We start from the raw sequence: 27,054 nt of genomic DNA on the forward strand, positions 1-27,054 counted from the left end.
CTCTCTATCCCAAGGTTGGGACCGTGTATATATTCCCAACGTGGAGCACAGTCTCTGGTATATGGCAGATGTTTCAATGCCTTGCTATCAAATAAATAAGCACACAAAAACATAAAACAGAATGAAACAACCTAAATCAGGGTGCAAATAGAGGCCCAGGAGAAGGACAGATACATTTAAACTTGAGGAAAGAGGGATGCTTTATGTGGAAGGTAGCTTTTCATCTAGGCCTGGAAGAATGGGAGGCTTTTCCTAGGTTGAGAGAAAGGAAAAAGTATATTAGACTGAGCAAGGGACAGGAGCAAAGGTTTGGAGTCATAAGCATGCTGGGCAAATTGAGAAAGTAGATAAATGTTTCTGGAGCACAGGGTGAGAAGAGGCTCACAGCAGGATGGGAGGCCAGAATTATAGACTTGGGCCAGATCCTGGAATGATTGCATGTCCAGCTAACAAGCTTGGATTTTGGGCTGCAGGCAATGGGGAGCCATGGCAGGATTTTACAAGTGTGTGTGTCCATCTTGGAGGGTGGGATTCAGCCCATTAGGTTTTGGCTGTTAACTCAGCCATGGTTTATAGCCAAAGCAGGCAGCAGGCCATGCCAAGAATGGTGTTGGGGCAGACAGTGCCATGATGTCATGCTATAGATTGTGCAGGCTATATGTGTAGAAATACTGTCGTGTGCAGAAGGAAGGAGTCCATCTGCGTGTCCCCCTGTCATTGAGCAACGAAAAATGTAGCGGTTTACTCAGGAATGTTCCATAGGTGCCTGTGTCCAGTCCAGTACCATCTATGATTTCATTATGCTGCTCATCCACGCTGCCTGCCCTTATGTAAGATCGATCAGCTACGAGGCTCCTGGGGTTATTTAATTTCTTCCCCTGTGCCGGAGGACGCTGTTGGAGTCTACCTGACCTGCTCTGCCCAGCGCATGGTGCATTGCTCCAAAGCTATATAGTTCCAAAGCAAGGGGTCAGTCATGACGATTTAGGCATTTCTTTTAGAAGGAGGAGCTGAGGCTTCTACTTCTCACCCAGGAGGGGCATGCAAAGGCACCATCTGATAGGTCAGGCATTGAATTATTCCAGCCTCTAACTATTGTGGCAGAGGTGCTGCTGCTGGTGGGGAAATGGCCTTCTGGGAAGCCCTTTTATTTTTATTTTTTAATTAAGAAAAACTTTTTAATGTTTATTTTTGGGAAAGAGCATGAGTGTTGGAGGGGCAGAGAGAGGGAGACACAGAATCTGAAGCAAGCTCCAGGCTCTCAGCTGTCAACACAGAGCCAAATATGGGGCTCGAACTCACAAACTGTGAGATCATGACCTGAGCAGAAGTCGGATGCTTAACCAACTGAGCCACCCAGGCACCCCTGGGAAGCTCTTTTAAAATGGAGACAGAAGTCCAGTGGAGTTGAGAGTTGTCAGCCATTCCTTTGAGGGAATGGGTTTGTTCACTCCAACTAACTTTTTGCCCCAACTAAGTTTCTCCAGGTTAACTGCAAAGGTTCCTTGCTCCCCACATAGGGTTCCCATTAGTAACCATCCCTGCACAGCATACTTAGATTTCTGGAACCCACAAAACATGGGAGCAGAAGAGCACATAGTTTTCAAGGCTGGGAATGGCGGAGCTGGGGCAGGGGCAGGAATGGTGTGGCTCAGAGAAATCCAGTATCAAACTTTCAGGGAATTTGGGGGTGGGGGTGGAAGGAGAAACTTCTACCAGTAATTCTCAGTTTCCTTTCCACTGCATTGAGTGAAAGAAAAGCAGTCGTCCTCTGCTGAGAAATAGCTGGTTTGCCACAGTGGAAGGGAGCTGGGCCCCAGGGACTTCATGAACTTGCCATGTGCAGAAAACCATCTGACAAGCAGAATTCTATGTGGAATGACACACTTGGATGAGTCCAATCAGAGTCCAGGTCGTCAACTGTAGCCTCCTTCACAGTGCCGTTAGGAATAACCACTCTCTTAGTCTCTCAGGGTCCCCTGGTAGTCCAGCCTCATTATGTACAGCTGGCCTTTCCTTATTAGCTCCTTCCAGGCAACCAGTAGAACTCTCATCATGGATTCAGACTATGAAAATTAGTTTCGAAGAGGCACATGCACCCCAGTGTTTATAGCAGCATTATCAACAATAGCCAAAGTATGGAAAGAGCCCAAATATCCATCGATGGATGAATGGATAAAGAAGATGTGGTAAATATATATAATGGAGTATTCCTTGGCAATCATAACAAATAAAATCTTGCCATTTGCAACTACGTGGATGGAACTGGAGGGTATTATGCTAAGTGAAATTAGTCAGAGAAAGACAAAAATTATATGACTTCACTCATATGAGGACTTTAAGATACAAAACAGATGAACATAAGGGTAGGGAAGCAAAAATAATATAAAAAACAGGGAGGAGGACAAAAACATATTTAAATGTGGAGAACAAACAGAGCATTACTGGAGGGGTTGTGGGAGGGGGGATGGGCTAAATGGGTAAAGAGTATTAAGGAATCTACTCCTGAAATCATTGTTGCATTATATGCTAACTAACTTGGATGTAAGTTTAAAAAAGAAATTAAATAATAAAAAAAAAAGAAAATTAGCTAAAAGTATTTGGTAATGGATACAGCCAAATGTGGGCATGTGAGATGGATTGAGAATGGGTCTCTGACTATTCTCCACTCTCAGAAAGAAAGCATTGTTTTGATTTCTATTCTTCTGTAAGGGTTAATGGATGACTGTCAAGATCCATGATAGGCTTTTTTTTTTTTTTTTAACATTTATTTATTTTTGAGACAGAGAGAGACAAAGCATGAACGGGGGAGGGGCAGAGAGAGAGGGAGACACAGAATCGGAAGCAGGCTCCAGGCTCTGGGCCATCAGCCCAGAGCCTGACGTGGGGCTCGAACTCACGGACTGCGAGATTGTGACCTGAGCCGAAGTCGGACGCTCAACCAACTGAGCCACCCAGGCGTCCCCATGATAGGCTTTTAAAATGCTTATAACCTTTGACCTAAGAATCTGACATCTAGGAATGTCTCCAAAGAAATTAGAGATACCACAAATATTTAAAATAAGAATATTTATTATCACAGTACTATTTATAGTAGTAAAAAAACATTAAAAATTGATATTTCAGGGGCATCTGGGTGGCTCAGTCAGTTAAGTGTCTAATTCTTGATTTCTGCTCAAGTCATGATCTCACAGTTTGGTTCATGGCATCAAGCCCCATGTTGGGCTCTGTGCTGACAGTGTGGGGCCTTGCTTGGGATTCTCTCTCTCCTTCTCTCTGTGCCCCTCCCCTTCTCGTGCTTTCTCTCTCTCTGAAAATGAATGAACGTTAAAAAATAAAACTAATAAAAAATTGCTATTTCAGAATATTTGCTGGCATAACATATTCCCAATTTTTAAAACTTTCAGAAATTATGAAATATTTGATACAGAAAATTAGAGCAAATAAAACAAATATCTATATACACTCCAGCCACATTTAACAAATGTTGACATTTTGCCATATTTACTTAAGAACGTTTTAAGAAATAACAGGTTAGACTCCTCCCTTCATTACTTCCCCAGAGGTGACTCTTTTTCTGAAATTGGTACATACCTTCTCATCCAGAAATTATTATTTTACTATATATATCTCCATAAAAATATAAAGCCCATGTTTTATAATTTATAAAAATTGCAATATCCTGTAATGTGCAATTTCACGTACCACAATTAAGATTTACCCATTTTGATGAAATAGATGAGATGGTTTTTTATTGCTCTAGGTAGTGTTCCAACTACACAAATATATTTACTCAACTGTTTTCATTGAGTTATACCAATTCTAAGAGTTATCTCTAAGTGAACATACCCATCTAATTAGCCCCCAGGTCAAGAAATAGCATTGCCTGTACCCCAGAAACTCTCCATGCCCACTTCCAACAACTATGAGCTTTTTTTCCCTCTTCCAAAGTAGCCACTCTCCTATTTCTAATAACATCACCTGGCCTGTTTTTGAACATTATATAAAAGGAAGCATGGTGTTTTACATTTGCCAATCAGTTCATTTGTTAATCATGTGGTTTGGATCTTCTCTTTTCTTACTGATGTTTTGGGTCTGTTATTAGCTATTGAGAAAGATGTATCAAACTCACTCTGAGTGTGGATTTTTTGTATCTCCTTTTAAGTCTGTCAAAGTTTGTCTTAAATATTTTAAAGCTATGTTATTGCATGCATATGGCTTTAGAATTGTGGTCAATGTCTGGTGAATTGACTCCTTTCAAATTAAATAAATCTTTACCTGGTAATGTTTTTGCTGTAAAGTCTACTTTCTCTGCTATTAGAATAGCTATCCTACCTTTCATCTGCTTAGTGCTTGCATATCTTTTCCACTCTTTTATTTACTTCCTTTCTGTGTACTCATATTTAAAGAGTATTTCGTAAGCAGTAGAGAGGTGGCTTTTAAAAATCCATTTTTACATTTTTAGTACCTTTGTATTTGCATTAACCTATTTATATTTAGTAATCTGCCCATTTACATGTAAGGTAATTACTGAGATACTTGGGTTCTTATCTACCATTTGCTATATTTGCTGTCTATTTGACCTGTTTTATATTCCTTTTTCTCTCCTTGTATACTATCTTTTTGAGTAAGTAAATATTAAAAAAAAATTTTTTTTAATGTTTATTTATTTCTGAGACACAGAGAGACAGAGCATGAGTCGGGGAGGGGCAGAGAGAGAGGGACACAGAATCCGAAGCAGGCTCCAGGCTCTGAGCTGCCAGCACAGAGCCCGACGCAGGGCTCGAACTCACAGACTGCAAGATCATGACCTGAGCCGAAGTCGGAAGCTCAACCGACTGAGCCACCCAGGCGCCCCTTGAGTAAGTAAATATTGAGTATTTCATTTCCCCCCCCCCCCATTAACTTGGTGATTATACATTCTTTTACTGTTCTTGTAGTAATTAGGTTAGAAATGTATATCCTTGACTTACAGTCTAACAGAAACTATTATTTTCACCGCATCCCTAATAATGCTAGACCTTAGAGTATTTTATCTTTATTCACTTTCCTCCTTTTATGTCATTGTCTTCATGCATTTCAATTCTACATCTATGTTAAACTCCATAATATGTTAATATTATTTTGTTTCATAAAGTCAACACTCATTTATGTTTTCCTACATTTTTACCTTTTCTGTTATTCTTTCCTTCATACATTTCTGTATTTTCATCTGGGATCATCTTTCTTTTGCTTGAATAAATTCCTTTTAGATTTCTTTTAAGGCAGGCCCAATGGTAATGAATTCTCCATTTTTATTTGTTGAAAAATGTCTTTATGTTGCTGTCATTTTTGAGAAATAGTTTTGGTGTGTGTAGATCTCTGGGTTGGCAGTTAATTTCATTTAGCACTTGGAGGATAGTGTTCCATTGTCTTGGGGCTTCCATCATCTCTGTGGGAAGTCAGATATAGATCTTATTGTTGCTCCTTTGAAGGTAATGTGTCTGATGCTTTTAAGATTTTTCCCTCTTTTGTTTTCAGCAGTTTTCCTGCAGTGCACCTAGGAATGATTTTACTTATGGGATTCAGATATGTTCTTGAACCTGTGAGTTGATATCCTTTATCAGTTCTTGGTCATTATCTTTTCAAAAACAATTTCTTCTTTTTTTTTTCTTCACGGGACTATGTTTTCATGTATGTTAACTCTTCTGACCATAGCTCCGAGTGGTTTATCCTCTTTTGTACATTTTCCATTTAAAAATTTATCTTTTGTGGATTTTTTCTATTGATGTGTCTTTATGTTCATAATCTCAACCTCCTCTAAATTGCTGTTAAAAAGTCCATTGAGTTCTTCATGTCAGATACTGAGTTCATAATTTCAAATATTGTATTTTTTAGTTCTAGAATTTCTATTTGATTCTATTAAAACAATAGATTCTAGTTCTTAGGTGAAATTCTTTATCCTTTCATTTATTTTCCCCATCCTCCTTTCAGTTTCCTTAAAGGCACTCATCATATTTATTTTATGGTTTTTGTTGGTTAACTCCAGTATCTGGGTAACTGTAGGTCTGTTTCTCTCATTTGTTTTATTAATGATTTTTGGTGCTATGGTCCTACTTCTTGGCATGCTTTATAATTTTTTATTGAACTCTGGACTGTTACATGTAACACTGTTTAGAGACCCCAGAAGCTGTTACCAACATTAGGAAGAGTTTGCCCTTTCCTCTCTTAGGAAAGGGCAGAGTGGGAGCTGGTCCACCCAGGGACTAGACTGAGTCACCAGTCAAGGCTGTTGCTGTGGTTTGGTAAGGCTCTGTCTGCCCCTGGTTTGCTCTTGGCCCTGGGGCTTAGACCTCCAAGGTTTCCAATTGAGTCTCCAGAATGTTCACTGGGGCCCTTTTTCCCAAACTCTAATCTTTGTCTCTAGCTCCATAAAACTGCCTGAAATTCTCTGCCGGGAATTTTAACCTTTTGCCTTGTGCAGTTATAGAATTTGGCAAATGTATTGTGGCAAAAAATCAGACATATTTTTAGGGTCCTCAGGTCTCCAGTTTTTGTCACTTAAACTCCATGAGACTTCTGAATCAGTGACCTGCAACCTGGGAAAAATATTCTCATCTTTTTCCTGTCCACAGAATTGACAAAGACCCCTGGAGAAGCAGCACCTGCAGGTCAGCCACTTCCCTCCCTGGAGTCATATCCTGTGTAGTTCTTACTGGCCCACAGGCTCTATGATGTCTTTAAACAAGATGTTTGCATTTTATCTGCTTTTCTAATTGCACTCTGTGGGGCATCGGTCTGCCACAGCTTTCCATCCTACCTGGTAGTGAAAGTCCTCCAGGCCCCATTACCATATACATGTTTCTGAATGCTACACATTTTGTTTTGAAAAATTATAGAGATAATTTGAGGTTCTGGGTGTTGTTATCTTCCTCCAGAGGGGATATGGGCTTGCTGCTGGCTGTTAGTTCATCTGGGAGTAGGTCACTTTGATTCCCTCAAGAACTGATATGATTCAAAGCTGGGCTTCCGTCTTCATCATCAGAGCGTAGCCCTTTGGGGTCCTCTCTGAATTCCTGGGGTGTTTACCAAGCTCTTTCCTTCCTAGTGGACTTGGACTCCATTCTGGTTATACTGATCCCACAAGACTGCTGAAAGCTCATTCGTTTAACCGCCTCTCTGTCACTGCTTTTGCTTACAGACTAGCTATTGTATTGAGGGGGTAAAGAGGCCCCAAATTCTGGGCTCCTTTCTCTTGATTTCCTTTCTCTTTCAGATGACTGCAGACAAAATTTCTCTGCCTTGATCATCATTCACAAGCCTTCAGAGTTTGTTATATGCTTCCAGCTTTTCTAGTTCCCAGTGGGAGAGTTGGTCCAAGCCCAACCCTATCAATCAGTAATGGAAATGGAACTCTCAACGAGATATATATATTTTAAGTGGAAAAGAAAAGCAATTTTCAAAACAGTATGTGCTGTGTGGTGCTACCTTTGTTAAGAATAAAAGTATGTGATTAGGTATATATGTAGAAAGACAGAGGGATATAGGTCAAGTCATTAATGATAGTTCTCTCCAGATGACTGGTTTATAGATGATTTCGTATTGTCTCTATGCTTTTCTGTATGTTCCAAATTTTCTATGATAAATGAACTCTTTCATATTTAAAAAAATAGCAATTTTAGAGAAAAGCAATGGCCAGAAAGCAGTAGGCAGAGGAAGGAGAACACTAGAGGAAAAAATGACACCCCAGAATCACGGAGGAAGGAATGTGGGGCCCCAGAGAGATTGCAAGATAGCATTTCAAAGCTGAGAGGAACTTAGCTCATCTTATTTAAACCCCTCTTGTACAGGTGAGGAAACTGAGGCCCGTGAGACAGCATGGCCTGCCATCTAGTTGGAGACAGCAATGGTCAGGCAGCTGGGTCTGCCTGAAAGGCACAAGCTCTTTCCAGAGGACCTTGTCAAATAAACGTGGGCTGCCAAAGTGATAGATGGCTCTCCCTGCTGGCCAGGACAGCAGCCTGAAAGGAAGTCAGCCTGGCTCAGCTGGACCTCCTCAGGCAGAGGAATCACCAGGGCTGTTGGTGGGAGGCTCTGTTACCTTTCCCCTGGCTTTGGTTTTGCTGGGGAGTGGTTAGCTTCACAGTGGATGGCCTTGTCTACAAGACACATTTCTGAGCTTTGTATTCAAAAGCTTCCTGGGTCTACCCAGATCTCCCTGCCCCACATACTTTTCTGACCTCTTGTACACCTTCTCTAGACTCCCTTGGCCCTATTCTGGCCATCCCATGCTGCGTAGTGGACTTACTGTCCTCAAATATGTTTGTGTCCTTGCTCACATGGCCCCCTACCAAGAGCCTCTTTCCCATTCCCCCTCTCTTACCCTCATTCCACTTGCCCTTCCAGGTTTAGCTCCCATCATGAACTTTTGCAGCTAGTGGAGCCTGTTCCTCTCATTTGGAAAGGATTCTGTAGCATTTCTTTTGATAATTGTCAGGTCTCCTTATTGAGACTGTTTCTGGAAGTTTCTGGAAGGTGGGGACCTATTCTCCAAATCCTGGCATCCTCCCTGGCTCAAAAGGCAGGGTCTTGTATGAGGTGGGCACTCCGTAAATACTCGTGGAGCAAGGGGTGAACAGTTTGAAAGAAATGTGTTTGTGAGAGGCTGGGGAAAATCTAGAAGGAACTGACAAAGAATTTTGATGAGCAGCCAGGAAAGGGGCAGGCAGTACAGAGCTCATTATTGGAGCCTGGCAAAGGCTTTCTGCTGGCTTTTCTTTCTTCCCTTGATTCTGGTGTCGGCTTCAGAAAGACATGAGCGGACCCAGAGTCGGGAGGGAACAAACATTGAAAGGAGAAAAATGAGTTGTACTGTTTGAGGTAAAGATGATTTAAAGAGGAAGCAATGTAATAGGGATGCAGGTCTGGAGAGGTGGGGAGACCACCTGTAAAGGCATGTGCTCCTGCAGTTTGAACACATTTTCTCAGGGGTGGGGTATGCTGGCCTCATGAACAAAGAACTGGAATATGAGTTTGGGCAGAGAACAAACAGAATGTGAGTTTTGGTGTCAAATAATAATGATAAGCCAATGTGTTTGGGAGTTTGGGAGAGGGATACTTCCAGTTCTTTTGCAGAGGGAACCTTACCGAGGGAACTATTATATTGATCTGAAGCCAGAGTATCTCAGGTTTTTGATGGCTTACATTAGGTACTTGAGCAGAGGCGTGTAATTGAATGGGGAGCCTAGGAGATTTACAAACCAAAGACGTCTGAATGAGAGACTTGAAGTTCATAAATTTTGGGGTCTCTTCTTTGGAGCACAGAGTTTTTTGGGGGGAGAGGGTTTGTAGTCTATCTATCATATTAGAACTAGCTGATGTAACAATCAAATGTCAGACTGTAGCACAGGAAAGAAGTGAGAGGGGGAATCTTGTTTTCACCTTGCCTGGGGGATTTGGACAGATGCTCAGAGGCTACGCTCAAAGGAGTTAGCTTTCAGAAAACTAGTCATGCAACATAAACTAATTCAATAAATTGCTGGGGATGTAGAAGAACATTCAGTTTTCATGGTGTTTGCAAACAAATGAGGTCCCTGTGGGTTTTGGAAGTGGCTTTTCAAGGGTACCCAAAGAGTTCCATTTTGGTGATATGTTTGGGGAGGGTGAGGGAAGAGGCACTAGGGCAGGATGAACTTTACTTATGATAGAAGTAGCATAATCTAAAAGGGGCTGATAATTTGATCCCAATTCAAATAATCCCAGCCACAGGGCTTGAATTTCACCATAAGGCATGCACTCCATTCCATTGCCCCCACTTTACTTGAGTGAGGCTTACAGAATCCCTTTCCCATCACTTTACCTGGAAAGAGGAAAGGTAGGAACAGAAGATAAAAATTCCACCCACATGACTTATTTTGCCTCAAGAGCAACCTTGGGTGTGGTTTGTTTTCAGAGAGGCCTCATTTGTAGCTGCCTGCCTGGTCTCAAATCCCAACTCTGCAGCTTACAGCTTACTAGCTGGGGGACTTGGGTCCAGTTAGTTGTCTTCTCTGTGCTCTGATTTCCCCACCTGTAAAATGAAAATAAGAATAGTATCTACTTCACAGGGTTGTTGTGAGGCTTAGAGGAGCTGAAGCATGTAAGACACTTACAGCAGTTCCTGGAGCCCAGTGAGTGCTTGGCAAATGTTTCTATCATTATTCTCATCAGCTCTCAGAATGGTGGCATCTGCTGGTCTAAGGGACTTGCCCATCTTGCTCCCAGCCAGGTGTGAAGGTGCCCATGGCTGAGGCTGTGAGAGGAGGCCAACGGTCCTCAGTTCTCCAATTCTCAACTGCAAAATGTCTTTGAAACATCCCTTGGCCCTTATAATGGAAAATTACTATGGGAACATGGGGTAAGGAGGCAGAACAGGGAAGGAAAATCAAGCAAGCCAATAGGTTATAGGATAAGGGAAACTGGACTAGGTAATTTTAAAAGAAGTTTCCTTGGAACAAAAGCTTGCACATCTAATTTGGTCATCAGTTAATCAGGGGGTTGTTGAACTTCTACCTCTCTTCATGGCTCGTCCTATAACCCTGTGGTTAAGATCTTGGCAGTGCTGGATGTTATAGAGGCAGTGTTGCTTTAAAAAGGTGGCACAAACTGAGTATGGCACAAACGGAAGGCAAATGCTTCCGACAGTGCAAACCTTGGTTCTGTTGTTCCTTGATGAGCACCTGGTCCAAGTGAACAAATAGGATGGGCTGCAACTCCAGGCTGGTCCAGTGCCACTGATGATGATACCAGCACTCTAGCCAGTGACCAGCACAGCTTGGAATGTCTGCTGAAATTGGCATCCTGTGGAGACCTTCCCCAGATCCTGTGGCTTCAAGCTCACAGCATGCATGTATGTGTGTAGTAGGTGTGGGGGAAGGTACTGTAATTGTCAAGTTTGAATATAACTCCCTTGCCCCTCCCTTCACTGGGTCCTAACTTCCCCTTCCCTCTCCTGCCCATGCTCCTTTTTGTTTAGATGCCCTGCTGGTTTCTCTTTTTGGAGGTGGCTGGTGCAGACCCACTGAAGCAGTGTCTCAGGTGGCTTTTGTCTTCTCCAGGGGAAGGGTGGGTGGGGCTGGGCTCTTTGCTTGAAGAGGAAAAAGATGAGGGTGTGCTGGGGAAACAGGTGATACAGAAATGGTGAAGTGGTATGGAAGATGGAGGAGTTAAATGTTAAGGGGTGGGTAGAAAATGTACCAAGATATTTTGAGGGCTAAATTTGTTCTGGAAGTTAAATGCATAGAATGTGATGAATCAGAACAAGAGCCACTTAAGACTTGTAAAGCCGTTGGGTTGCCCAGGCAATACGCAGACGTTTTGTGGATGATTTGTTATTAGCAGTAAACATTTACATAGCACTTCACCTCCTCAAATATTCATCCATAAACCCTGGAGTGTTAGTGATGGCCAGGAAACCAAGACCCAGGGAGGACAAGTGATTTGCTCAAGGTCACAAAACTAGTTTGCTGCAGAACTGACAGAAGATCCCAGGTCTCCATGCATCATGCTGCTACTTGCAAGGGACTTTCACTTTGCTTTGTTTATTTGCCTTTGAACACCTGGTGAGGGGTATCAAAGCTGATTGGTCACAGCCTTCAGGTACAGAACTAGAGAGGTGGGAAGGGGCGTGATCCACACTGACCAACCAAGAGGCTATACTTGGCCTTTCAGCTTCAAAACCTCCTGCCTGGGTCCTCAGTGCCTGGAGCCTCATGTCATGCATTTGCCTGCTCATCCACCAGTGTCCTCTCTCTTGGAGAATGGCCCCACTGACCATCCAGTTGCCTGAGCAATTTGGGTTTTCTCTTTTGCTCGCTGTCACCCACACTGTGTTTAATCAATCACCAAGACCTTTTGATTCCATGTGCTTAATATTTTTTGAATCTCCCCATTTCTTTCCATCCCCATTCTGGCCACCTGTCTACCATATTGGCCTAGTAATTAGCTCCCTGCACACCCACTTTTTTTATTCTTTCATATCCATTCCCCTACTTCCCAAAACTTTTTCAGGTCTCTCTCCTGCTGAAAACCCTGCCAAGGCTCCCAACAGCCTCAGGATAAAGCCCAGAAACCTTAATACAAAACCCCTGCTATCTCTCAATCTATCTAGACTCATCCACTGCTCTGCCTTACATTCTACCCCAGGTTCCAGAATGAACTTGTGTTCCCTGAGCTCGTCCTGCTGTGGATATTTTGGCAAGAGGGCCAGAAGGAGACAGACAAAGATCATAGAAATGAGTAGGGGGAGAGGGAGGAAGCCTTAGAACCTGGGTCTGGGCTGTACTGAACCATTTGCCCTCATTGAAGCACTGCCTTTGTATGGGATATTCTCAACCTACAGAGCATTGCTGTCAGACTCAAAGGTGGGTAGGATCTATCAAAGCAAGACTGCAAACTCAAAGCCTTTTCTCTCCAGACAGTATATCTTCATTGGTGAGCAAGGCACAATCACCCTAAGAGGCTTGACGTTTCTTACTAAGTGACAATGAGCTAGCCACTTAAAGTCATGAGGCTGTGAGTCTTGGTTTCCTCATTTGTGAAGTGGGGATGACAGCTGTCCTACAGTGTAGATGTCTTTTTTCTTTGGCTATACAGCATACGAACTACCTTCTTGTTTTGGGAAATCCTCTACTGTGTGAGCCTCTGTGCAAAAGAAGGTATGCCCTTACTGGGAAACTAAAAAAGCCATATACTGTGACCAGCCTGTGACAACGAGGGAGAGATGCTCCTGTCCAGGTATTTGCACCTTGAGAATAATGTGAATACTGTGGCACAGCTGAGAATCATTCCAGTAGAGGCGGTGGGGTAACAATGACACTAACCATGGAGGTGGCCTTGGAGGGTCCAGACGGGACTCTCCTTGCAACTCACCTTTATCCTCTGTCTTTTAGTCAATGCTGGCAGCTGCCTGATCTCCTCTCAGTGAATTCCATTCATGTTCATAGGCCAATTCATTTCTGGTGATGGAACCGTGGCTTCACTCAAAACCTCACCTACTTCACAGCATGGCCAGGATAAAGCAGGACTGTGGTTGGGACTTCAGAGCAGGTAGAGTTTGTCTTAGTTGTGAGGGGAGGTGGTGGAGGGTCTAGGTCTGGGATAATAGGGCCTACTGCACCCATGCTTTAAAAAAAAGGTTGACAATTTGACAATAAATTTCATATTTTTAAAAAAAGGTTGAAGTTACAATGGTCAAAACCATATTAAATACCAGGCATATCATTGTGGGGATGAGATATTGTGAATAAGCTTTGTAAAGGACAAGGAACATCTAAGACATTCTCCTCATCTTACCAGTAGAGAGCCCTCCCACTCCTCCTCCACGATGTCTTAAATTTAACTTAAAAACATAATTGTTCAAGAAAGATGGAGAAAGGCATAGGTCCATTTCGATAGACTGTTAGCACGGAGGAACAGACATTTATTTTCTGCAACCAGTCTCGCAGGATGTAGAGTCCAGTTTTGGCAGCCTGTGGTGTCATTTTCTCTGGTTGGAAAGACACCCTTGCAAACTGTGGGTCTAGGCTTCTTTTGGCCATGGAAACCTTAGAAGCTGCCTGCTAACGTCTGGGCTTCACTTGAGGGGACACCCCTCCTCCTCAATTACTTGATCTCCAACCCTCCCGACCCTGCCCAGAAAGGATCCCTGAGCTCACATCTGTTCCATCCGCTCCTTGGTTCTCAGAAAGCAGGAGCCAGTGCAGCGGGAGGCCAGGCTCTAGGCAATCTTTCATGTTAACTGGTCTGAGCTGGATGTGAAAGGTGTGGCAGTTTCATACCCCCATTGCCCAAAAGCTGCTGTTTCCTCCACTTTGGAAAACATTCCAAAGCACAAGAGCCTGAAACAGGCACCTGGGGACAGAAAGGATGTGCTATTGGGTCCTCACCCATGGGACCCATCCCCCCTTTAACTGCCATCTCTGCAAAGGAGGCACTTGGAAGGCACCATACTTAATTATAGCGTTTAATTCCCCCCCCCCCCCCCCCCAGCGTTTGAAAGAGCAAGTTGTCAGGCAAGCTTATGTGAAAGCAGAGCCATTACCGTCACAAAGAACTAAGTGCAATAACCAAGCGGACCCAGACCAAAGTTGCTGCAGAGAGGAGTTTGCACACTCTCTCTCTGCCTCTGCAGGCAAATACCACCAATTGCTAGCCTGCTGTTGGGGTGGTTGCTTGCTCAGGGCAATGTGCTGTCCCTCCTTTGTGCTTTCTCTGCCAATTCCAAGAGTCTTCAGGGGCTTTAGGGGCCAAGGGCTAGGTGAGGCTATGAGGAGCCGCGGTCTGAGCTGTGGCTCTGGAGTTATGGAGCAGCACACAGCCAGCACTCCCTTTAGCTCCTGGGGTCATGGTTTCCTCACCTGTAAAATAAGGGAGGGAGGCTCAATGATTGCCAAGCTCATTTCTAACTAGCTTTTCTTTGGTGGCTCTGTATTTCCCCCAAGCCTCTGAGGTGTCAGAAGCTGGGCTGAGAGGTTCAGGGGTTAGGGCCACAATCATTCTCTTGCTGATCATCCATTACAATGGGCAAAAGCTGCTGTCCCCTATGGATCAGTGGACAAATGTCCCACTGCCTCAAGGGGAATGCCTCCCTGGAATTGCATGGGTTTGTCTTGGTAAGAAACAAGGAAAGCTGGAGGAACAGGTCCCTGGTTGTCCTACCTGGAAATTAACTGGCCACCTACTATTATCTCAAACCAGAGTGATGGGAGGATCGGGGCAAAGTCACACTGACCATGGATCCCAGACACCAGACCATCAAAATGCAAAGCAGCAAAGGAAGGCAATTTGATGGCTTAAAAAAAGAAATACAGCAGAAATAAAAACTCTAGAAGCTGTTCCAAAAATATGTCATTTTAACCAAATAAGTTTGTTTGATTGAATTTAAAGGAAGTTAATATGAAAGTTCATATGTTTCCTTCCAAGCAAAAAGCAAGATGATATAAAGCATGTTGTTGGTGCCAGACAGACAGTAGATGTGAAGGGGGAGGGAAGTCATGGCCATATTTGCCTGAGATCTGGTAGCTCACCTTTCACATTCATCCATCCTCTCAAACTGCATTAATCACCTCCACCCCCCACCCCCACCATCCTTGTTACCTTTATGTAGGTTGAGAAAAAGCTAAAGAAAAAGCATTGCTTTTGTTGACCATTCAACACCTGTTGGAGTGAATCAGACCATGGACTTGCAGGGAAATGTGTGCCTGTTGAGATTTTCCAGTTCAGTCACCTCTTGTGGATGCTTGTACTACACTGTCCACCATCCCTGCCAAAGGGCAATGAGCTGAGGTCTATTGCCCTCCACTTCTGCAAGCAGGACTTTTCACCTTGGCCAGACAATCCTTCTTTGCAGAGAACAGGAATCTGCCACCCGGTCACATTTCTCTAAAGTCATGGAAAACAAATATTTCTCTGCAATGACACCTTCATCCATCCACTTGCTCCAGAAGTCAGGCTGATTCTTCTTGTCTCATCTGGACATCAGGTTGTGTAATGCTCCTCGTAGGAGCCTCTAAAATCCATGTCTACCTCACCATCCCCACGTTGGTGCAGATTTTTCCCATCTCTCACCAGGACCATGACAGTAGCCTTCCTCTCCCTGGGTTCTGGCCTTCACTGGTACCAGTGGTCCTTGGGCAAAATTGTGGTGGAGAGAGCATGGGTTTTGGAATCAGACAGAGACCTGTGTTTAAATCTGGGTGTTGCCACTTAGCTGGGTAGCCTCAGCCAAGTTAGTTTTTCTGTGCCTTATTTATGGATCTCTAAAATGAAAATAATATTGATTTCAGATTATTCTTACGGAGTTTGAGTGGGATAACATTTTTTAAAATGCCCACTAGGAAGTCATAAGTAATTACCCAATAAACATTAGGTCCCTTTCCCTTACCCCCCTCCCCACCCTTTTGAAATTTGTCAAGTGACATGGTTTTAAGTCATTTCATTGCACTGGTTGACATTATCTAAACTTTTCCAGTTTTGCACAAAGAACTAACCATGGTATAATATACATGAGGCAGGATAAAACATTCATTCATCCTTCCACCCATCCACCTAATATTTCCAGAGCAATTACTAGGACTCAGGCACTGTAATACACATGGAAAAACACAGAAACAAAAGACAAGGAGTTTATAGCCTCGTGGGGCAGACAATCTAACATAACATCAGAAGTACTGGAAAGTGGTAAGTCCAGATGGTGTCCTGGAGCATGAGGGAAGAGCTCCTAGCCAGGAACAAGGGTGGTGCAGGGAAAGTGTTCTGGAAGTGGGGCTGTCTGGCTTTTGAGGGATGAAATGAGTCAGAGAGACTTGAGGCCTTTAAGAATACCCAGTCCTGCAAGGCCTTGTGTGCCGTGCCAAGGAATTTAGATTTGATTTTAAAACCAGTGGGTGGCCTTAAACAGAGGACTGACATAGATTTTTGTTCTAGAAATATCTCTTTGCCTGCATGTCAGAGAATGGGTTGGGAGAATGTAAGACTGGACACAGAGGGACAAGTTGGGAAGTCACAGCAATTGTTCAGCTTGACAAGGATGGGGTTCTGATCACAGCAGTGACAGAGGGCAGGGAGAGAGGGGCCGATGTCAGAGAGGGCATGAAGGTGGAATTTCTAGCTCTTGGTGACCATTTAAATGTGGGGCTTATGGAAGAGCAAAGACTCAGAAAGTCTCCAGAAGGCAGAGGCTTCTGAATCTGGGTGGCAAATGATGTCATTAACCATGGTGAGCCACTTTAGAGGTCAGGATCAAAGAATCAGAGAGGGGTAAGGCTGAGTTTGGGATTTGGAGAACACTTCTATTTAATGGTTGGCAGGGGAGAGCAGACTGGAGAGGATTAAAGACCACCAGTGAGTGGTGTCCCAGAGATCAAGGAAAGGTCAAGCTTTAAGAAGTAGAGGTACATAGTATCAAAGGCTGCAGCAAGATTAGGGCTGAAACATGTTAAATGATCATAGTCAAGGTCACCAATGATATTGGCAAGAACCATTTCCCTGGGCAGTCTGAGCCAACAGTCGTGTAGTAAATAGGGGTGAGTGAGTGGGGAAATTTGCAGTCTACTTTATCAAGAAGCTTGTTTCTTGGGAGAAAGTGAGGCATGAGGCCGCACACAGGGGAGCTCACTGCAGTGGGGGCAGAGGCAGGAGGCTCGAGTATATCGATGTTCTTGGGGAGGAACCAGAAGAAATTAGAGTGAGCAGTAGGTTGCTGGCTGGCAGCAATGAGGAGGGGTAGAGAATGCTCGTGGCAGGTTGTGTGAGCATTAAAGGAGAAGGAATTTTTACATAAGGTCAGAGGAGTCTGGAATGGGCTGTAGAGTTTAAAGAATGCAGAAGCTTCCTTCACAGGCTGTGGGGTTGGTGTCCCTAGCATGGGTCCCAAGGGATGTGCCATCCTCTAGGTTACAGAGAAGTCTCCCAATTGAAGCAGAAGGCCCAAGTTGAAGGGGCCTTTGGACAAAGGCCTAATATAGCTGAGATGATGGTGGTAGCAGAGGTGGCAGGGATGTTTGTGGTAGGCCCCACTACCAGATTAGGTTCCTGTTTTTCCTTTGGTTTCACTTTCCATCTTGAAGTAAGCAAAAGACAACCCATCATCACTCCAGTTTGTTGAGATGCTTTTGGACTGTGATTCTGTCATCCAACATATTGGCTGACCTCAGAGTAAGACCTGCTCTCATGGACCTTACCATCTTGGTGCAGAATCTTATTGGTGCAGAATGGAAAGACTTTGAAGTAACCATTCAAACCAATGTACGGTGCAGCCCAGGGGAAAGATGGAAATAAGGTCAGAATGCAGAGGAAGTGACATACATCTGTACCTAATCCTAAGAAAATGGGGAACACTTGAGATTCCTGAAAGACCTGGTGGAGGGAGGAAGAAAGGGTTGGAGAGAGGGAAACTGCTCAGGGGGTTGAGGGGCTGGGAGTGGGGTGAGAAAGGCTCTTCTGACAAAGGGTCTGCAGGGCTCAGGGCCTACTGGGCCTTCCATTCTAGGCTCTAGATTGCTCATATGATTCTAATTCATTTCTAATTCCAGGAAAGAATTCTTGTTTTTCATTTTGTTTTGTTTAAAGTGATGCAGCCATGAAGTAAGGTGGTGAAAGCATGGAAATGGATCAGAAATAGAGCAGGGACACTGAATCAGCAGATGGGAAGAAACCATTCCACTCCCAGAAGAAATGGCCAAGCAGGACAGATGCTGGCTCCCTGTCCAAAACCAACCTGGAGATGCTGGAGAAGCCAGGGGGAGGTGAGTGGCTCCAAGAAATTCTGGGGAGACATTAGAAACTTAGATGTCAGTTGGGGGAGAAGTTGGAAAGGATGGTTAGAAAGGAGGTAGGTCAGACGCCACTGATAGGAGGGAAGGAGACTTTTCAGATGAGTCACATTATCTCCCGATTGTTGTCCTGGTTGGATCATTGCCTTCTGCTTTGCCATGAGGTGTGAAAATGGCATACCCCACCCTGTGCCAGCCAGAAGAGGGAGGCTACCATTAGGACAGAGATACACCAGATTTAGGCTGGTGTGAAGGTAAAAGATAAAGGTGGTTGTTAAATCCCTCCTGAGAGTAGCCTTCTCCCCTCCTCAGCCATAGAGGGGAGTGGGCTAGGCAATCAGCCAAGGGAAGAATCAACTCTTGGAAAGTGCTTAGCTGGGGGATTTCTTTAGGAGAAGGGTCTCCTGGCTGGGTTGGGAAGGAGCAATCTGAGTCCAGACTGTCCTGCTGGAAGCTCTGAGCCTTGAGGCAAGGCTTTCCTCCCTCCAGTGTACTAGGAGAAACACAAACTAGAACCCATGATCCCACTTCTTCCCTGAGTTTATATCACTTGCCTAAATAGTTAGTTGATAGTCTTAAGGAAATATTAACTTCCAGGGAAAATTATCAGATGTCCAAAGAGAGTAATCACTAGAGCAAAATGTTTAACCCACTGAATACACTCTGCTGGAGTGAGCGAAATCAGTACAGCAAGTGAACACAAATTTAAAATAAACATTATATATTCAAGGAAATATAAGAGGATGTTGTAAGCCTGAAGTAGAAACAAGCAGTTAGGAAGAACTGGACAATTTATTTCGAATGCTGGACAATATAGGCACAAATATAAAAATTAATAAATCACCATAAGACATATCAATGGTGAAAATTAAGAATATCAAAACTTTCAGAGAGAAAAAAAACCTATAAAAAATGAGAATCAAATTGACATCCATCCTCTCAATAGGAGCACTAATTTCAAGAAGAAGACAGAATAATATTTTCAAAGTATTGAAAGGAACTTAGAGTATAGAGGTCAAGCCATAGCAATTAATACTGTAACAATAGAAGATGCCAACATGGTTGGGTAGATGCAGAGAGACTGTTCTCTGACCATAGTGCCATGAAATTGAAAAATTACTAGTAAAGATGTAGCTTAAAAAAACTCCCATCTATCTGGAAACAATTCCTATTTAAAGATGAATCCATATAAAAAATACAAAATAGTGATGAACAATAATGAAAACACTGTGACTTGAAATTTGAGAGACATAACTAAAGCAATACTTAGAGGAAAATGTGTAGCTTAAAAAAAATACATTTATTACCCAACCATAAAGACTGAAAACATATGAGTCAAGCATTCAATTCAGGTATTTAGAAAAGAAGCAACAGATTTGTACAAGATACAAATAATATAAAAAATAATAATGTTGGGGGCGCCTGGGTGGCGCAGTCGGTTAAGCCTCCGACTTCAGCCAGGTCACGATCTCGCGGTCCGTGAGTTCGAGCCCCGCGTCAGGCTCTGGGCCGATGGCTCGGAGCCTGGAGCCTGTTTCCGATTCTGTGTCTCCCTCTCTCTCTGCCCCTCCCCCGTTCATGCTCTGTCTCTCTCTGTCCCAAAAATAAAAAACGTTGAAAAAAAAAATTAAAAAAAAAAATAATGTTGAAATAGAGAACAGTAACAATAAAAATGATTAACAAATCTAAAGCTCATTCTCTGTAAAGCAAATCTCTGGCAAAAATAACTAAAAATAAATGACATGTAAACAAAATGAAGGCTTAGAAAGGGAAAATAACTGCCTAAGCAATGGATTAAAATATCAAAAAGAATATTGTGAATTAGAAAGCCAAAATTTAGAAAACCTAAATGAATTGGGGCACCTGGGTGGCTCAGTTGGTTAAGCATCTGACTGGCTCACGTCATGATCTCACTCTCTTGAGTTCGAGCCCTGCATCTGGCTCTATGCTGCCAGCTCAGAGACTAGAGCCTGCTTCAGATTCTGTGTCTCCCTCTCTTTCTGTGCTTCCCCTGTTCATACTCTCTCTCTCTCTCTCTCTTAAAAATAAATAAACATTAAAAAATAAAAAAAACCTAAATGACTTGGATGTTTTGTGAATTATACACACACACAACATATATATATATATATATATATATATATATATATACACACACACACATATATGCATACACACATACATACATATATGCTTACATTTACATAAGAAATGCCAAATTTGAAATACAGCCACTGAAGAATTGCAAAGTTAATTGAAACCATCCCTATCACCCATAAGAAAAGAATACACAGTTTTATAGACAAAGAACCAAGAATCTCTCTTATACAAGTTGTTTCAGAAAATTGAACAAGCTTTTGGGATGAGCACTGGGTGTTGTATGGAAACCAATTTGACAGTAAATTTCATATATTAAAAAATAAAAAAAAAAAAAAAAAAAAAAAAAGAAAATTGAACAAGGGAGAACTCCATCCGATTTACTTTTATGATGCTAGTATATACCCTTGGCTTTGAGGTCAGGTAAGTACAATAAAATTAAAGAAAGTTATGGTCCTATGTCATTTGGATTCCCTAATTAAACATTAACTCACTCAATCCAACAGTGTATTAAAAATGATAATGGACAAGTACATTTATTCCAAAAATGCAAAGAAGACTAAAACTCATAAAGGCCCTCAAAGTAAATGGCCATAAAACTAGAAGTAGAAATTGTTTGATAAAGGCTATCTACCAAGAATTTATGGCAGACATATATATTAACAGAGAAACTTAATTATTTGGAAATATGGAACAAGACAAGATGCCTACAAAAACATTGTTACCATTCAGTTTACTACTGGGGATCCTGGCTAATGTGACAACACATGAAAAATGAATAAAAAGAATAAAGATAGAGAGGGACAAAAAGTCATTTGCAGATGTTCTGATAAATTACCTGGGAAACTCAAAAGAATCAAGAGACAAACCATTAGAACTAATAATAGATGTCAGCAGAGTTATTGGATATGAGGCCAACTTCTAAAAATCAATAGTGTCTTTTTATAACCAACTGGAATACTGGATAGGAAAAGATATTTTCAGAGGCAACAAAAATTGTGAAGTACCTAGGAAAGTGTCTAACAAAGAATGTATAAGACCTTTGAGGACAAAAATTTTAAATTTTGTTAAAGATCATTATAAGACTTAGGTAACTCGAGAGGTATACCGTGTTTGTGACTTAATATGAAAATGTAAACTCTTTGCAAATGAATCCATAAATCCAATGAAATTACAGCAAGAATGAAGAGAGAATTTTGGGACTAGCTTAACAAACAATTTTAAAATGTGTATGAAATTATTATATATATTATTAAGAAGAATAGTTCAGATTTCTTACTTCTACCACATACAAAAATAAACTCTAAATGAATTGTAGACTTAATGGATCCATGGGAGGCCAAGGATTGGAGACCTAAATGTGGAGGTAAAATTACAGTATTAAGATGATGAAAAAATTTTGTGTGCCTTTGTATGTGTGTGACTTAGGGTAGAAAGAGTTTTAAGCGATACTTAACTAGCACAGATCATAAGGGAAAAACTTGATGGATGTGACCACATTAAGAGTTTCTGTTCAGTAAATGATACCATAGATGAAGTTGACAGATTGGTGATAGACCTGAAGATGTTTGCAAGTTTTAAAATGAAAAGGAATTAATTTCTAGAATGTGCCAGGAACTAGCACAAATCAAGAAGGAAAAGATAGAAAACTTTTTTTAAAGAAAATTAAGTGAATTCATAGGAGGCTAACAAATATATGAAGAGATGCCCAATCTCACTAGTGATTAAGACAAGCAAAACAAAACAAGATACCATTTTCCATTCATTGGATTAGCAACCATTGGGAAATGAGGTGCTACCAAGTATTGGAGAGAATGTGGGAAATGAGGACTCTCAAGACTGCTGGTAGGAGTGTAAAGCTGGACATCCAGGAGAGCTGTCCATTGTCCATGTCCTGGCATTGCTTTGTGAAATTATTCCATAATTTGGGAATCCTCCTTTTGAGTATATGCCCCAGAGAAATTCATGAATAATTCTAGGAGAAAACATGAATAAGGATGCCCACGGAGGGATTGTTTATGTATCAGAGAGCTGTCTAATCAACACACCCTACATCAGAGGCATGGGGAACTAGTTAATAATAGTAATATTATTAATTAGCTTGTTTTTTTTAGCAGTTATGATATGCCAAGCGTGTTTCAAAGCTCTTCAGATAAACCAAAAATTCATTTAATCCTCATAACCCGAAGATGTAGTTACTCTTAGTATCTCATTTTATGTGTTAGGAACCTGAGGCACAGAGCAGTTAGGTGATTTGCCCAAGATCACACAGCTAGCAAGTGGAAGAGCCAGGATATGGTAGGTGAATATAGTGGAACACCCTGTGGTAGTCAGAAACCAGGAACTAGATTTAGGACAAGACTGTAAAAAACACAGGTGAGTGAAAAAGTGGGATGCATATCATGATACCACTTTTGTAAAACAAACACATACATTCACCTAAAATATCAGCTACCCGTCAGTGAAGGGTTATTTCAGTGGGTTCCTATAGGTGGGAGCGAGGACAGGGAAGGATGAAAGGAAAAATGAGGGGCCTTGCACACAACAATGATGGCCATCTGTCTTGACATGGAGGGCATGATGAACTCCGTACTTTAGATCCAGACATTAAAAACCCATTTGGGATGGTTGAAGAACCAAAGACAATGTAGCTTAGAAAGAAGGCCGACAGGGAGGTATCCCAGAGAGGCCCCTCCCTACACCACTCCTACTCACTAAGGGCTACCAGGCACAAACAAGAAAAGATAGTAGGGAAATTGAAGATTTTGTCAATTACCATTCACTTTGTAGTTTATCCACATGTGCAAAATTAAAAGCAGGCCAACGTTTTCCCTGCTATCTTAAAAGGTTTCTGGGCCACCTTTCCTCACTGCTATTTCCTGGATATACTAATTTTAACATAACCCTGAGCAACATGAAATTAGGGAGTAAAAGCTATTTAAAATCTCTCTCAACACACACACACACACACACACACACACACACACACACCTGGCACTACTTCCAGATTCCTACAGTTTCATGGGCATTTTTTCCCTCTCACAGTGGGGCATGGCTGATGTATCAGGTTATGAAAGGAGCTTCCCAGAAAATTTTGCAAATGGCACGAGTTGTGTCCAGACACTGATGTGTAGCATCAGGTGTTTAGGTATGATGGGGTGGTGTGTGTGGGGGTAGGCTGGGGGTATATGTTGGGGGAATGGTGAACATGGGTGAATTTCCATCCTTTTTTTTTTTTTTTTTTTTTTATAACTCACATTCCAGCTGAGATTTCCACAGGGGCTGAAGGTTTATGTGAAGCCAGGATGAAAATTCAGGATTGACCCTTAGGGAAAACACCCGAATTCAGTGCTGGATTGTTGTGGCTGGAGGAATTACTCACTCTTGAGCAGGGCAAAGGTGTCCCAGGTAGAGTGTCTTTTTTCACAAGTGTTTATTCATTTTTTTGAGAGAGAGAGAGAGCATGAGCAGGGTAGGGGCAGAAAGAGAGGGAGAGAGGGAGACTCCCAAGCAGGCTCCCAGCTGACAGCACAGAGCCCGACGTGGGGCAAGCCCCATGAGATCATGGCCTGAGCTAAAGCCAGACGCTTAACTGACTGAGCCACCCAGGTGCCTTGATAAAGCATCTACCTACCTCTAAAAAAAGTCATGATTTGATGAGGATGGGTAGGATCCATCACCCATGATGAGGATGGGTAGGATCCAATTATGCACTGAGTTCATCTAAAAGTCCTGGAGAAATATACTTGGCTTTTCCTATCACATATCTCTAGCACATTTGTCTTTGACACTCACTTACTTTTAAAACATCTTAATACGCTTACCATAGGAACACTGGGTAACTTTCAAGTTCATGCCTTTGAAAGGCAAAAGCTCTCCACCTTTTCAATGTCAGCAGCCCCAGGTAAGACAGGGGCTGAGCTACTGTGGCAAGATTCTGGTTTCAGCCATAAGAACCCAGGTAGCTGCTTTCTCTTTTTGAGCTGCTGTTATCAGAGTGCAGGAGATCTCTATTAATAGACTAAAGATTACATGCTGCTGGTGTTGTTTCTAAAAGAAGGCAGTAGTGCAGCCAACGAGGCTTAGCTGCCCCACTTTGCACTGGGAAGTTTCTGCTCGGTGCGTGGCCATAACTGGGTTATGGGGTTGTTGATATGATTGTGCTGCTAGGAAATGCAAAATCCATGAGTCAAGCATCGAGGTGGAGTTCTTTCCAGCTGATCAATTGCAGTATCTCCCCAACAGCGTTGAGGTCTGGGTGATGGGAGAGATGGATTTAGCAGGGAAGGCTGCTCCTTCTCTCCACCAGTGCCCGAGCCGAGACTTCACGTTCCTGCTCTGGGCAGCCGAGTGCCTCACTGGTGGGGGTCCAGTGGATGGGGAAGGTTCAACTGTCTCAGTTTGATTCAATTCAGCAAACATTTACTCAACTCTTACTGTTTGCTCAAAGTACAAAAGAGCAAGGGTCTTCCTTCTTTTAAATTATCATTAAATATTCTTGTTCTAACAATTCAAATGATAAGCTAGAAGGTCACTCTCATCCTCTTTAACCCCACCTTCCAGGAGTATCCAATGTTGAGTTTGTGCTATAGACTTCTATAGGTTTTCTATGCTTATATAGACATGTTCACAGGTGCAGAAATGTCATCAAAAATGGCACAGCACTTTTTCTGCAACTTTTTTCTTGCTTAATCATATATCATAGAAAGTTTCTAGATCAACACACATACAAATCTAGCTCATTTCTTATCAACAGTTGCATACAATTACGGACTATGGGGATTGCATAATTTCTTTAATTGTTGCTCTTCTGATGTGTATTCAGGTTATTTCCAGCTTTTTGCTCAGGTACTCTTTCTGGGAATATGGTGTGCCAAAAACAGGGGTTTTGGGAGTAGACAGACCCAGGTTTGAATCTCAGCATTGCCATTTACTATGTAACCTTATGGACATTTTACAAGCTCCTCTATGCTCAAAGTCTTGCACTGACAAGTGGGGACAGCAAACAGCTTCAATGAGATGATCCATGTGTTGTCAGAAGGGCTCAACACACGTGAGCATCCAATAAATGTAAGTGGTAACTCTGCGTTCAGAAGTCTTCCTTTGTTTTGGCATATTTCTCACTGCTGTAATTAGAGGATAGAGCTCTACATGGTCTGGGATTCTAAGGAGGAAGATTGGAGAAATGCAGATCCAGATTATGCCAACTGTACAGTATCTGCAGATAAAGATGCCATCTCCTGTGAGAGGTGGAGCCTGGGGAAGTCCCTGGGAGGCCCTGGAAAGGAGGTGGGTCTCCTGCCTCTGAGCTGCACACCTTTGAGGGTTATGTTACTGCAGGTGGGCACATTGTGCTCAGAGAAGTGAAGGGGTCTTATGCAAGGTCCTCATGTAAGGACCTTCTACGATTTAGTCATGATGCCAGACACCTGGTGTTTTGCCATGCCACGGCCACCACTTGTGTAAATGACTGGAGCCACTGGCAATTCTCCTTAAGGGCTATCATTCTTCATCTAGATGGCCTCAACTCTTAGTGATTATAACTCACTAGTACTGTTAAGCTAGTCTTGTACCATCAGCTCGCCTTGTTGAAGAACTTAGAAAATATGGGACCTGGGTGTCAGCCCCCTGCATCCTACAAATCAGGCCTCAAGGTGGAATATTCTCCTAGCACACCCACATTCATAGATTGGCCCCCCCAGACTCCAAGATGTTGACATGGTTTTATCTTGAGTCTCTTCATTCTAGGGGCCAGGGACCAGTCAGATAGTCCCAAAGTCTTTTCACTATTTCTCTCTGGAGGCTCCAGGGCCATCAGACAAATGCGTCCCTGATGGCTTCCTTTAATATCCCAGCAATCCCTGGGTGTTTATGCAGATTAGGCACCTCCAACAATTTGCACAAGCTTATCTATGTCCTCAGAATTTTCTAGATCAGTGGCTCAAATAGTGCTGTGTATACTGGTTTCAGGAGTTGGTTCACAGTGAAATGAGAGAAATAACAGAGTGGTGAGTTTTCATAAAGCTATGCATATTTAAAGGACTGCTCTTTACCCTTTGAGATTGGGGGATTACCTACTTGGCATTAAAATGTCCTTTTCAAAACAGTGGTCCTTTTTTGGACAAATGGAAACATTTAATTTGCAATGATATTTTCTGTTCATGGACTTTGCCCGTATTTCCACCGGGTGTTAATGGTTTTTATATTGCTTTGTAATGTATTCTACATTTTAAAAACATTAACCCCTGAGAAAATATTCACAAAAACATCATAATTTGTCACATGTCAATTTTATGTATCATGCTCTCCATGTGTAGTTTACATTTTTATGCACTCCCATGCAATTCTTTTTGCAATTTGGATAATAAGAGCAGTGGAAAGACAAATCCATGCTTTATTTCAGATTTGTACAATCTTTTCTTCAGTTCAATGTCATTAAAGTCTTAAATGTATTGTTTTCTCCCCTAATTGTTTTTATGTCCTTATTTCAAGGATTTAAAAAAATAGTCCCACACGGGAGTCCCAAACTTTTAGAGTTTTCATTATCTGTAAAATCTGACAGTGGCGAACACTGTTGTAGGTGTTTTTTCCCCCTTCCCACCTCTCGTGGGTAGCACCAGCCTCAATGGAATATGCTCATCCATGTAAGTTTGAGAGATGTCACCAA

The 27,054-nt window shown here is 42.4% G+C and overlaps 1 long non-coding RNA gene across 1 annotated transcript; it reads right to left on the reverse strand.

Moving 5' to 3' along the window:
• Window positions 1–3,052: 3,052 nt before the first annotated feature.
• On the reverse strand, window positions 3,053–17,993 carry LOC132694874 (uncharacterized). Its single transcript, XR_014137911.1, has 2 exons — window positions 12,889–17,993; window positions 3,053–10,048 (listed from the first exon to the last, which is right to left on the reverse strand). It is a non-coding gene; the product is annotated as an uncharacterized LOC132694874 (long non-coding RNA).
• Window positions 17,994–27,054: the final 9,061 nt, after the last annotated feature.

The sequence above is a fragment of the Panthera onca genome, chromosome B4 (genome assembly GCF_046562875.1).
Source record: "Panthera onca isolate mPanOnc1 chromosome B4, mPanOnc1 haplotype 2, whole genome shotgun sequence".
NCBI lineage: Eukaryota > Metazoa > Chordata > Mammalia > Carnivora > Felidae > Panthera > Panthera onca.